Here is a 13,764-nt window from a genome sequence, read left to right as displayed (position 1 = left end):
TGTTACAAACAGTATTTGATTTAACAAACAAGACAGAGAGGTGGAAGTATAAGAAGTGGCAGAAAACCAATTTATCTTCAATAGCAAGAAATAAATAATATCTAAAATAGACAAATCGAGACAAAGCAGCATAAACATTCATATACCAGACATGGTTGAAAGATGTGGGCTTAGAATAAGAAGAGCAGCTCTAATATATCCCTAACAAGAACTCGAGAGAAAAATGAAAATAGTTGCAGAGAAATATTGAAATAAATAATGGCCGGGAATTTTCTACCATGGAAGAAAAACAAATGTCATCATATAAGTTAACATGGATTACTAAGTAGAATGCATTCAAACATTTATACTAAGACATCTAGTGACAGAGCTGAAGAACCTCAAGATAAAAAGAAAATTTTAGAAGTTATTGGCAGGAAAATAGAGTTTACCCAATAAAAAATAATCAAACTAACCGGGGTCTTCTTGTCAGCAAAAATGAAAATCAGAATAATACCGTCAACTCAGAGCAGGTAGCGGATATGACCAGGAAACATGATTTTAATTACAGGACGGGGAGTCATGCTAAAGCCCTCATCTCCAAAGTCTGGGCTATCATTGCTTGATTTCTAAAGAACTTCCTAGCATTGATGTGCTCTGAAGCAGCAGAATCCTTTTAAGACCTATGCCCAAAGATCTTCTAATTCCCCATTAGTAATAAACAAAAGGTTTATTGTGGTAGCTCTGATTGTAAGCCCATTCCTTATAGAAATAAAAGATCTGGGTGGTGCAAAGTAGCTCCGTGGTAGAATTCTCGCCTGCCATGCTAGAACCCGGGTTCAATTTCTGGAGCCTGCCCATGCCAAAAAAAAAGAAAGTATGAAAATATAAGATCTCTCATATGACTATTTCATATCTGAAAAAAATGGCAGCTCTCACCAGGAAAGGACTTGTTGCGTTCCTTGAAGTAATTTTTTTTTCACTTTGTTTCCTGTTGCTGAATCATTCAGCTTCATAAATAATTTGCTTACTGAAGGAAGAGAAAGTGTTTTTCATAAACTCATTAGCCAGGGCTGTTTATAGCTGTTGGAAGGACTAAGTTTTCCTTAACCCCCAAGTATGTCAGGGCAGTGCAGACTTGATCGTACAAAATATGTTTGTAAATGTCATGCTGTTTACCTGCAAATGAACGTGGTAGCAAACACTTTCAAAAGCAAACAAACAAAAAAAAGAAAGAAAGAGAGAGAAAGAATAATACCTTTACAGTGCTGAGGGAAAAAAAAAACTGTTAGCTTTGATTTCTAAATCCAGTTAAAATATTTTATGGGTCAGGATGATATTAAGACATTTTTCTGCTATAGAAGACCACATGCCTACAAAGAAAGAACCACTAAGAGATACAAGCCACTAAGAAAAAAAGTCAAGTCTGAAGTTAGGAAGGATAAGAAAGAAGTAAGGATAAGCAAAGAGGAAAACATGATTGTGAATCTATATGTTTGTTAGCTATAAACCAAATAATAATGTGTAATTAACGAAAGGCAAACTTTACGTTAAGACAGAAGCTGTGGGGCAGGAAGGAGAATTTGAATATGTTACCGTTTTCTAGGGTCCTTGACAAGTTTAGAAAAAAGGATGGAGAGATACTGTTACATTGGACTTTTTAGAAAAATACAAAGCTACAAAAGTATTTACTAAGCTTGAGTAATTAGCAAAATAATAAAAATAAAATAGGGAAAAGGCACAAGCAGAGAATAAACAAATCCAGTCAATCCAACAGATGGCAGAAAAGAAGGAAAAAAAGCATGCACCCAAAAAAACGCATGGTAAATAAAAACACAAAACAATATGGTTGAAATAAATCTAAATATATGATTAACAAATATACATAATAAGTATATGTATAATATATAATGTATGCACAATATAGATAGATGAATAAATAGAAATGGGTCATATTCAAATATTAAAGGATAGGGAATAAATGATTAGTTTAAAAATTCCAACTAAGTACTATTTAAAGATCATTTTTAGAAATATGATCTTAAAGATCAAACAAAAGAAAATGAAGATTTAATAGACAAATACTAATCAAAAGAAAAGAGACATAATAATTCATCAGATAATCCTGTAGGTTCTTACTTTTAAACATATTCCAATCAGGACATTTCTCATTATCTTTGTCCCCTATCACCTGGCCCAGACTACCATCAGCACACCTGAATCATTACAGATGCCTTTTAACAGGGGTCCCTGTCTCCCTTCCTTGCTTATCCTGATCTTTTCTTCACAAAACAGCCAGAGTGATATTTCCAAACCCCAAGTTAGACCATGTCTCTGCTACCCAAAAGTTCACTTAGAATAAAAGCTAATCTTCTTTCCATTGCCTCAAATTCCCATCATTCAACCCTTATGTATGTCAAATATTCTCCTCTCTGAGGGGTTTTTATTCTAGTTTGCCAGCTGCCCGAATGCAACACACCTGAGATGAATTGGCTTTTAATAAAAGGGGATTTATTTCAATAAAAACATGTAGTTCTTCAGAGGAAAGGCGACTAACTTTCAACTGAGGTTCTTTCTTACACGGGAATGCACAGGTTGACCTCTGCTGGGCTTCTGTCCAGGCTTCTGGGTTCCAACAACTTTCCCCAGGGCAATTCCTTTCTGCATCTCTAAAGGCCTGGGCTGAGCTGCAAGTGCTGAGATGAGGTATGCTGAGCTGCTGGGCTGTGCTACATTGAGCTCTCTCATTTAAGCACCAGCCAATTAAATCAAACATCATTCAATGCAGCAGACACGCCTCCTAGTTGACTGCAGATGTAATCAGCAACAGATGAGGTTCACATGCCATTGGTTCATGTCCACAGCAATGGAACTAGGAACCTTCACCTGGCCAAGATGAGACCTGAACCTAACTACCAAAGTTATATTCAGTGAAAATGTGTAATTCACCATGAAAATATAGCAGTTATGTATTTGATATGACCAAACAAAATGTCAAAGTACACAAAGTAAGAAATGGCTTAGATGACAGGACTGGTGCACACAATCATAGTGAATGAGTTAACAATCTTCTCTCAGATGATAAGGATGGCAGGCAAAAATAGGGGGTTCAAATGAAATATCAAGATGAATGCAAAATGTTAAATATAAAGCATAAATGTATGTGAGTTTAGGGGAGGCAATATTCCACAGTAGTTGAGAAAAGAGAATCAGTGGTCAGATGTCTTGGATTCAAATTCGAATTCAACAAGATTGCCAGCTTTCTTAACAATAATGTACACTTGTTTCCTAAGCCTCAAACAGAAGTATAATGGTGCCTAATTCTTACTTTTTGAGGATAAAATTAAATATTAAAGTGAGGACTAAAAAACATGAGTGTGTGTGTGTGTGTGTGTGTGTGTGTGTGTGTAATTCTGCACCAAAACAAACTCTAAATCCCTTTTTTTTTTAGAAAATATAGAGGATTTACAAAATTGACTGTAAAAGTAGTCTTAATACATAAATACATATGAATGTATATATGCTTGTAAAGAAAGCTTGAACATTATGTGGAAATGTAGTAGACAAATACCAAACACAAATAAATGGGTATAATAAATCATCATTATTTTATTAATGACTTAAATTAGCCCATGGGTTAAAGATGAAATGCCAGTGTAACTTACAAAATATTTACTTGAAATGCCATTTAAAAAGTCTACAGAAAAGGGCAGGCAATCACGGCTCAGTGGCAGAGTTCTCCACTGCCATGCTGGAGACCCGGGTTCTTTTCCCGGTGCCTGCTCATGTGAAAAAAAAAAAAAATCTACAGAACAAATCTTTTAAGTGGTGATGAAAATGTTCAAGTAAGAACATATAGCCTTAGAGACATGTATTGGAGGGCAGAAAAGATTGAAAATTTAAAAACTAAATATTTGACTCTGTATGCTGAAAAATAGAAACAGAGCAAACCCATATAATAGAGAACAACGGATAACAAGATAAATCAAAAGTTTATGAAATAGAGTGCACTGGGAGGTTCAGTGGTTGAATGCTTGCCTGCCATGCAGGAGACCTGGGTTCGACTCCCTGCCCATGCATTCCATGAAAAGAAAAAAAAGTTTATAAAATAGAAAACAATGTAACAATAGGATGGTCAATAAAATACATTAAAAGTAGATAAATCTCAAAAAAAAGAGAAACATAATCATAGAAGAGTAAAAAGAAGACATAAAAGTTTTATAAATCAAAGAAGAATACTATGAGGTATTTATACTAATAATTTTTAAATATAGAAGAGAAATTACCAGAAAAACGATCGAAATTGATATGAGGGCAAAGAGTCTTGAATGGCCGAATCATCATTATAGAAAGTAAGTTTTACTAATTCCTCAATACATAGGTAATCTGTATCTTCTAAAGGTTATAGAAAATCTTCCACAGGCAAAAAATAAAAAGCCATCATATTTTATGATTTTAAGGAAAGACAGTATAATAAGTGAATATTATAATCTCCCATATGAATATAGATACAAATAACCCCAAGTAAAATATCACTGAATCATCCCAGAAGTAGGTTTTTTTTTTTTAATATTTTTTAGGAGTGGGCCATGGTGGCTCAGTGACAGAGTTCTCGCCTGCCATGCTGGAGATCTGGCTTCAATTCCCGGGCCTGCCCATGCAAAAAGAAACAAAAAACTCTTTTTTTCAGGAAAGATTATCCCTGGAATTCTTATTCAATATGAGAAAAATCTATCAATGTAAAGCACCAACACGAACGGATTAAAGGAAAAAACATCTAGATGAAAAAGCATTTGATAAAATTCAATACCACATATGATTAGAAAAGAAATTCTTAGCAAAGTAGACTTAAAGGAAACTGTCTTATTCTGATAGTGATATCTACCAAAACTTACAACCAACCTTAAATGTATACTTAATGATAAAATTTTAGAAACGTACCAATTTCATTCAAATAAAATCTGGGGATTCCTCTGCTATTCAAAATTACATTAGAATAACAAGTCAATGGAATAAGTAAATTTAAAAAAAAAAAGGTAGTTATGAACATCAGAAAAAAAGAGACAAAGCTGGCATAATTCCCCAACAAAATGATTGTCCAAATAGAAGATACAAGAACTGCAATCAAACTGTTAGACTTAGTAGGGAGTTCTATTAGTGTGCAGAATACAAGGTTAACTGCAGGGAAAAAAGTAGTGGTATTCCTATACCTTAAAAATAATCAACTATAAGAATTAATAGGAGAAAAAAATCTCATTCAAATAAGCAATCAAGACTATTAAGAGTAAACCTAGGGAGGACTTCTGGGAAAGATGGTGGAGACAGGGGCTCCAGGACTCAGTCTTCCCAACGAATAAACAGGCAGGAATTGTCTGAAACAACTATTTTGAAACTCCAGAGGCCAGAAGAACATTGTACAGCATCAAGTGAAAAGTGAGAGGAAAAGGCAGAAAAATTATGTAAAAGAACTGAATATGCTCCCTCCACGCAGCGGCTTCTGGCATCCATCCCCTGTTCTGACCAGCCCCTGCTTAGTGGCTGATGAGAGAAAAGAGCTCTTCCCCAGAATTCCCTCAAAGAAGAATGAAGTTAGAGGACTCACACTCCCCAGTTTTAAAACTTATTACAAATTATAAATTGGATGTGCAATATAAATACAATGGAATATTATTCTGCTTTTAAAGAAATGAAGTCCTGATGCATGGTACAGCGTGGTTGAATCTTGAAGACATCATGTTGAGGGAACTAAGCCAGGCACAAAAGGACAGTGTATGATCTCACTGTTTTGAAACAATTAGAATAAGCAAACTCATAGAGTCAGAATCTAGAATATAAATTACCAGGGGACGGACTGGGGATTGGGAAGTTAAGGCTTAAAATGTGCAGGGTTCCCATTTGAAAACCTGAAAACGTTTTGGTAGTGAATGGTGGTGATGGGACCATAGCACCCGAATGCAATTAACAACACTGGATTACACATCCGAATGTGATTAAAGGGGGAAATGTTAGATCCTATGATAACAATACGAGTTTTAAAAACATCCTTGGAACTACACTACACAAACAGTCAACCCTAAATCAGACTATGGACTTTAAATAATAGGACAATTATTAAAATGTGCTATCATTGATTGTAATAAATGTTCCAACCAATGCAAGCTCTTGTTGATGGGGTGGTATAGGGGATTCTGTATTTTATTCATGATTGTTCTGTAAACTCGCAACTTCTCTAATGAAGAAGAGACAAGATTAAAAAAAGAGTAAGCCTAGATAGGAGGTGTAAGATTTGTATGAAAAAATGTGAAATAAAGACCTGAATAAATAAAAGATATATGCTCATAAGTAGAAAAGTTAATATTTTAGAGTGCTAAATAGTCCCAATGAATCTATAAAATCAATAAAATTCCCATTAAGATCCCAAAGGATGGTTTTGGTGAACCTTGATCAGGTAATTCAAAATGCATATGGAGTGGGCCACGGTGGCTCAGCAGGTAAGAATGCTTGCCTGCCATGCCCGAGGATCCGGGTTCAATTCCCGGTGCCTGCCCATGTGAAAAAAAAAATGCATATGGGGCTGAAATAGTGAAGACAGACAGTGAAGGCAAGTCTGAAAAAAAGAACAATGTAGAGGTGGGCAGGTGTAGTGTGGTAGGGTAAGTTGTCCTACCAGATATCATCTCTATAATTTTAAGATAATTAAAACAATGTAGATCTAATACATTGATGGATCATGATAAAGTCTGAGACAAATCCAAGGCCAGACAGGTGGTCTGGTATGTGATAAAGTTATATTTGACTGATTGGTAGTAACACCCTTGCCCCAGGATTACTAAGTAGTAACAGAAGGGAGGACTTCAACCAGATAGACTGGGAATGGAGCAGCCAGGGCAGCGAGTAGCAGGAAGGAGGAATAAAGCTCTATCTGCCCCCGAAGGGGAGACAGAAGCCACACTCAGGACGCAGGCCCACTGTGGGCTTCAATCAGAATACTAGAGAGTGCGTCTCTTCCCCACACTCTACCATGAGGCCAGCAAGCCCTGGTTGCCAGGATAGTGATCACGGCAGAAAGAGTTAGGAGAAACAACTCTCTCTGAGGAGGAATTCAAAGGGAGGCCCCAAAGCCAAGGAGAGATGAAAGAAAGGTCACTAGAGGAATTGAAGCTTCTGGTACCTATAGCTATGATAAACATTATACAGTGCACTCCCCTTAGCCAGATGAATACAAGACCTCACACTAAAGGCCTCTGTCAGTATTGATTGCCCAATGCAACATGTCCTGCTTTCAAAAAAATTACAAGGTGTGGCTAGAGGCAAGAAAAACCAGTCTGAAATGACAAAGCAATCATCAGAACCAGACTTAGATATGAGCGAGATGTTGGCTTTAACAGAGAATTTAATATATAATTTTTAGTATAAAATTATATGTTAGTTATATTTAATGTAAAATTAATATAATTAAATACTCTAACAGAGAAAGTAAACAATATGCAAGACCAGACGGATAATGTTGGCGGAGAAATGGAAATCAGAACTAGAAATAAAACCCACAAAACAGATATGTAGAATGCCCCTGATGGGCTCATCGGTAGATTGGATACTCCCAAGGGAGACAAAAATCTGTGAACTTGAAGTCAGGCAAAAATAAATATGCTTCTTTCTTAATGCCAGCAATCAAATATAGTGCTTGGTAGATATATTGAAAAATACTCTCACAGCATGTACATAGTGATGTACAAAATGTTCAGAATTGCAGCATTGCTTTTTGAATTTTTAAATATCCATCACTCGAGGAACAGATAGCTTCAACTGTGATGTTTCATATAGATTACCCAAATGTTAAACAACATGTTGCATATCTGTTATATATTTTTTGAGTAAACAAAAATATGACAGACTATTATTTTGTTTATTTACTTTATGCTGAGTGTGTGTACTATGGATATTTGCTTTATTAGTTCTCATTTTTTTCACATTTTTAGAAAGCGAAAAAAAAAAAACAACTAAAAAAGAATTGTTGATTGATAAGAGTCCCTGGTGTAGCCTGGTCCCCGGTCATGGTCCAGCAGTATTTTAAGCAGTAGTTCTTGTCTCAGATTTCCTTTTGTGTCACCTGAGGCCAAGACTAACCTTTCTGATACTTGAACCTGGTGTCCCCTTCCCTCCAGGTCCTCCTCTCTTGTTCTCCCAGGATCCACTCAGGCTTTCTCCAGAAGGATTCTCCTCTTTTCTTCCCCAAATCCAAAGAACTCTCTTCTTCTTTTTTTTTCTTTTTTTCAACCCAAGTAACTTCCCATGTCTCTTCTGGAATGAAACAATTGCCCTTTGACTACAGTGTGAGTCAATATCATGCCGGAACCCTGTTTACCCCTAATTCCCAGATCGGGAAGGCTAGGCCTTAAGAACCCCATGCTTGCTGTCCCTCCCTTGTAAGTAATGGAGTTGTTTTTGCTTTTTTCCTGGGAGGGTGGACGTCTATTTAAGACTTAGACATAGAATTCCTAAAAAAGAAAGAAGGAAAAAGCATTGCTTTCTTATCAGAATCGGATTATCAAAGAGCGTTCCTGTGTATGAAATCCATAGGAGCCTAGGCACAATATATGCTTTGGAATTGCTAATGTAGGAATGAGTAATTTTCTCCTCTCATGCAAACTGCAGAAAGTCTTACTTCCTTAGAGGTAGCTGGGGGAACTGCCAGGCACAGTAAGGGACGTTTCTGGGATGCATCTTCCCAATGACTCATGAAAATCCTTTTGGAATGACTAAGTCAAGGAGGCAAAGAAGAAGGAAGAAGAAAGGACCAAGATGCCAAAAGAGTCATCTTGGGTCCCTGGGAACACAATAGTGCTCACACAGCATTGTGGTTATCTACCTGTTTCCTCCCCAAGCCTCTAAGAAAGCAAACGCCCTGATATGTCTCGACATTCCCAGAGTGCAGCACTGACGCCTCACCCAGACAGGTTTGCACAATATCCTTTATGAATGACTGAATTAATGAGGGACTCAATGAATGACTCAAAATATGTTAAAGAACCAAAGATTAATTAAGAATGAACAAAGGCAATTCAAAATCAATGATGTTATCTAAGGGTTATTATTCATTTTGGAAGTCATTTCCTTTTGCTATCTATTGATACGTCAAGTGGAACAGAAAGGGGAATTGAAATAAAAGTACACCTCCTAAGTTCTAGACAGGAGGTCTTCCAGTTAATTCAAGTTATTTGGATCAATAATTCATTCTCTCATTTGCTTAAAGATAACTTTTCTAATCTAGTGAACTGAAAAAGATGAGTTTTAATTCTTAATATTTAGCATGATTATTTATACACAACAAAATAGTCTTTTGAATGAAATGCTATGATGTCTTGGGCTTGATTCAAAATAATGTGTGAAGCGGTAAGTGGATAGAGGTAGAGGAGAAATGACGTTGGTCATAAGTTGATAAGTGTTGAAACGGATGGTGATTGATTATATGCAGGGTATTTTTTTTTCAATATTGTGTCTTATTTTGTATGTGTTTGAAAGTTTTCATAATAAAAAGCTGAAAATACACATAAATTACTTACATGTGACTATTTCTTTATCGACACACGAAAAGTGACTTCTTACAGAAGAGGGAATCTATCTATCTATATATATATATTTATGATTGACAGATAACATGACTCTTAAATTAATTGGAATTTCTTTTTCTTTAGAAGCCCAGCAATAAAATGAAAGCCTAGTATGTTTTTTTCCCTTTTTCTTTATCAGTCACATGATAAAAAGAGCCATCTTAAGGACTCAAGAAAAATTGCATACCCCATGATTTGAGGAATGTATACCTGAGGAGTATAAATGACACCTTTTGGAGAAAGGGGAATTGTGAAAAAGTATGTGAAGATGCACAGCCAAACTTTTATTAAGGGCTCTGATTGCCAATGCATCGGTGACTTCAGGTTTAAGAATTTATCTTCCAGCACCAACCGCATTGAAGACAGCACCATCCTTTCCAGGCTGTGCCTTTGAGCAGTGATTCTCCCAGGACTTCCAGCCACCACCATCAGAGCAGGGGAATGAAAAGAGCCATCAGAATGTTCCTTTATTAAATGCTACAGCTTCAGCAGGAAATCAGTCCCTGTAAAAGTGATAATGAAGCGTGGTTATTTAGTTTTGTCTTGTTTACCTCTCTTTTGGTTTGCTTATCGTTTCTGTGGTTAGTTGTACTTGTTTGTTCACCAGTTGTGGTCATTTTTCAAGAGGTTGCAATGGAGTTTCCTGTGATTATGTCAACATTCCATGTCTGCTTCTATTCTGAGTTTATTTATGTTAAGTAGCTAACAATGCTAATTTGTTAAGAGGGATTTGCACAGTCTTTGAAGGGTTTCGGAGAGACAGGGCTTGGAAATGGAGATAACTATGCCCACCATTTGCCTTTGTTTTCCCTGCCATTCCAGGAGGTGTTAGGATAAAGCCCAATTAGAGCCACATCCTGGACAGTGCCATCTAACTGAATTGAAAGCAGTAGTCCAAACATGCATTCCATGCTCATGCTCGATGCATGAAGTTCCCAGATGAGAGAGAGAGGGACAACCTCTTTCAGCACTTGTCATTCATAATTCCAGGAGATATTTTAGAGTTATTCTTATTGTTTTGAGTCACATAAACATGAAAACTGCCCTAACTCCATGCAAAACTATTCAGCACTTTTGTCAAGTCCTATGCCAGGCAAAGGGAATAAAACAATAGAACTCAGACTGTAAAGAAGAGGATAAACAATTCAAAATCCATGTAAACTATAATGGAGTCAGTGATAGATAAAGGTATACATAAGGGACTCTGGAATCAGTGATGAGGGTGTCTCAGAGCGAGCAGGTAGGAGAGATTAGAAAGCATTTCAGGAGACACTCAAAGAATAAGTGAAGGCTTTTCCAGTAGAGAAATGAAGGGAAGGTCGTGGTCAAGAACAGCATGTACAAAGGTACAGAGGTAAGAAGATAAGGCAGTGCATGGCACAGCCAGGCAACTCCATGTAGGTTGGCTGGAAGATAAGATGAATATGGGCAAATCTTGAGAACTGAGAATAGACATATGGGCTGGAGTCAAACAGAAGTGAATGTTAAAAAAAAGTCCTACTATATGGGACTCCATGCACGCTTCAAATAAAGTACATATTACTCAAAATCTCCATGAAGCAGCAACCCTAGATATAGCTGGGCAATCTACACATATCTAAGAATATCAGAAAATCTGTTGTATGGCTCTGTTGGGAGTCCATTTGCACATGGACTGGGAAAGAGAAGTTTCTTGGGGAAACACATTTAAAGGGAAGAAGGAGTCAGGCACAAATGAGTTGGCTCTGTAGCTGTCTTACTTGTGAAAGGCTGTGTCAGTCAGAGTTCTCCAGAAATACAGAACTGACAGACTACATTATATATATAACCCAATTTATCATAGGAATTACCTCACATGACTGTGGGGATTGGTAAAGCCCTGTTCTGTAGGACAGGCTGCAAGTTGGGAATTCAATGAAGATGACAATGGATTCCCCATGAGAAACTGGCTGGCTGCAGTAGGGAGAGAAATAATTCTTTCTCATCGCTGACATCTTCAGTCTTCTGTTTAAGGCTTCCAACTGATTGGATAAAGGTTTCCTCTTACTGCTAAAGGCAGTCTCCTTTGTTGGTTGTCCATATAATCAGCCACGCATGCAATCAACTGGTTAATGACTTAATTCTATCTACAAACCACCCTCATAGCAACAACCAGGCCAGTGATTGTTTGACCAAACAACAGGAAAACATAACCTAGCCAAGCTGACGCATGATGTTACGTCACAGAAGGAGTTAGTGATTGTGAGCACAACATGGTGCTGACAAGCTACAATGTCTATAGCCTGGCCTCAAGGATCCATGTTGGGTCCCGGAGTTGGTGAGGATGAAAGTAATGAAAGGGGAATGAAATATGTAAAACCTGAGAAAGGTGTTTCACTAATCCACTTAAAATACCAGAACATAAAGAGTCCTGCTTAGAACCCTCTCTAAACACAAAGATGTGAGAAGCATTACCCTATTGACCTTCCACTTGACCAGAAAGCAAAGAATGTCCTGGGTTTCACAGGGATGTCCCCCACTAGGTTGACCTGGAATGCCTTGTATCTGGGATGCTCTGAGATGCACTGGGATGCCCGAGACATGCCCTGGGATGCCCTGGGATGCCCTGGCATGCGCTTGGCTACCCTGGGATGCTCTGAATACACTGGGATGCATTGAGGTGTGCTGGGCTGTCCTGAGGTGCACTGGGATGTACTTGGATACTCTGGGTGCCCTGAAATGCACCAAATGCACCAGGATTCCCTAGAATGTACTGGAATACACTGGGATACCCTAGGATGGACTGGAATGTACCACAGTGCACTGAGACCCCTGGAATACACTGGGATACTCTGGGACACACTTGGATGCACTGGGACACACCAGAATGCACTGGGACATACTGGGATGCCCTGGGATTCCCTGCGATGCACTTAGATACCCTGGGGTGCCCTGAAATGCCCCAGGTTGCACCAGGATGCCCTGGAATGTCCTGGATACTCTGGGATATACTGCAGTGCACTGGGATGCCCTGGGATACCCTAGGATGCACTGGGACACACTGAATGTACTGCAGAGCACTGGAGTGCACGGAGGTGTGTTGAGATACCCTGGGATGTACCGGCATCCTGAAATTTCCAGTGGAAAAATGATCCTGCCATGGCAGAAGGAAGGGGTGCCTTATCCTGCTAGAGCAGGGGCAGGGAGAAGCAGAAGAATGTCATGCCTTTGAAGCCTGCAAACTTGTTCCTGAGCCCGGGTGAACCAGCCAGCAATGCCTGGCTGGAGGGAATTTCAGATTAGACCAGGTCCAGTGCCTGCAGGTAAAGAGTCTCAATCCAGTCAAATGCTAACTAAGCTCATTTGAATTTACATGTGAGACGAAAAGAAATTTGGGTTACAGAGCAGACTGGCTATGTTATATTCACTATTGTATTCCCATCATATTCCTTAGATTGAGCCTCCTGCCAGGCACTTAGGAGACGCTCAATAAATGTTTATTAAATTGAACTCAATTCAATTTAAACTACCACAATGAAATATTGATCAAATATGAATTGGCAAAGCCTCAGAAGTATACTTTAGATAGAATAACAATTTTTATAAGCTGCTCTCTTCCTTATCGGGAAACTGTCACATAACAACAAACTCTCAAGTAACTTCTTCCCTTCAAGGATGTCTTATGTTGGGCTGAATTCCACTGCTCTGAAGCAGTGAAAATTAAGAACCAAGTGAAAGTCTTTTAATTTCTCATGCAGATTGGTCACTGATTTTTGCACTTTCTGCAAAAAGAAGCAGAACCATCCTCCCAGGCCTCTATCAAGGGGATAATCAGGGCAGTCATCATGTGTCCTTCCTCACTCACTCTGGGTCTCAGGTACCCTTTATGAATTTCAGCACATGCTCTCCACCAAGATATGTAGCTCACTCCCTATCCTACTATGAAACAATGGATACTTTTGCAACCGCACAAGGCATGCCTGGGCTTAACCTAACAGAGGTAGAGCCCCCTTGATTTAAACCTGGCAGAGAGGGGTGAGGGAGACAGGAGGAAAAAAGAATCTGGCCAGCTGACCAACTTAGGATCAGCTTTCCAGATGGACCACGTTTTTTTTTGCCCAGTCCAGCTGTCATCAACTTTTCAACATTTATTGTTTTATTTCCTTCTTTCTTCTTACCTGCCATTGCAACTGCACTAAAGCCTCCTCCTCCCAGC

At 38.3% G+C, this 13,764-nt stretch overlaps 1 long non-coding RNA gene across 1 annotated transcript; it reads right to left on the bottom strand.

Moving 5' to 3' along the window:
- Nucleotides 1-9,851: 9,851 nt before the first annotated feature.
- On the bottom strand, nt 9,852-11,765 carry LOC143651658 (uncharacterized). Its single transcript, XR_013160104.1, has 2 exons — nt 11,420-11,765; nt 9,852-10,093 (listed from the first exon to the last, which is right to left on the bottom strand). It is a non-coding gene; the product is annotated as an uncharacterized LOC143651658 (long non-coding RNA).
- Nucleotides 11,766-13,764: the final 1,999 nt, after the last annotated feature.

This window comes from Tamandua tetradactyla, chromosome 12 (genome assembly GCF_023851605.1).
Source record: "Tamandua tetradactyla isolate mTamTet1 chromosome 12, mTamTet1.pri, whole genome shotgun sequence".
NCBI classification, from domain to species: domain Eukaryota; kingdom Metazoa; phylum Chordata; class Mammalia; order Pilosa; family Myrmecophagidae; genus Tamandua; species Tamandua tetradactyla.
Note: the sequence above shows the minus strand (reverse complement) of the source record. Positions and strands in the feature narration are given on the sequence as shown.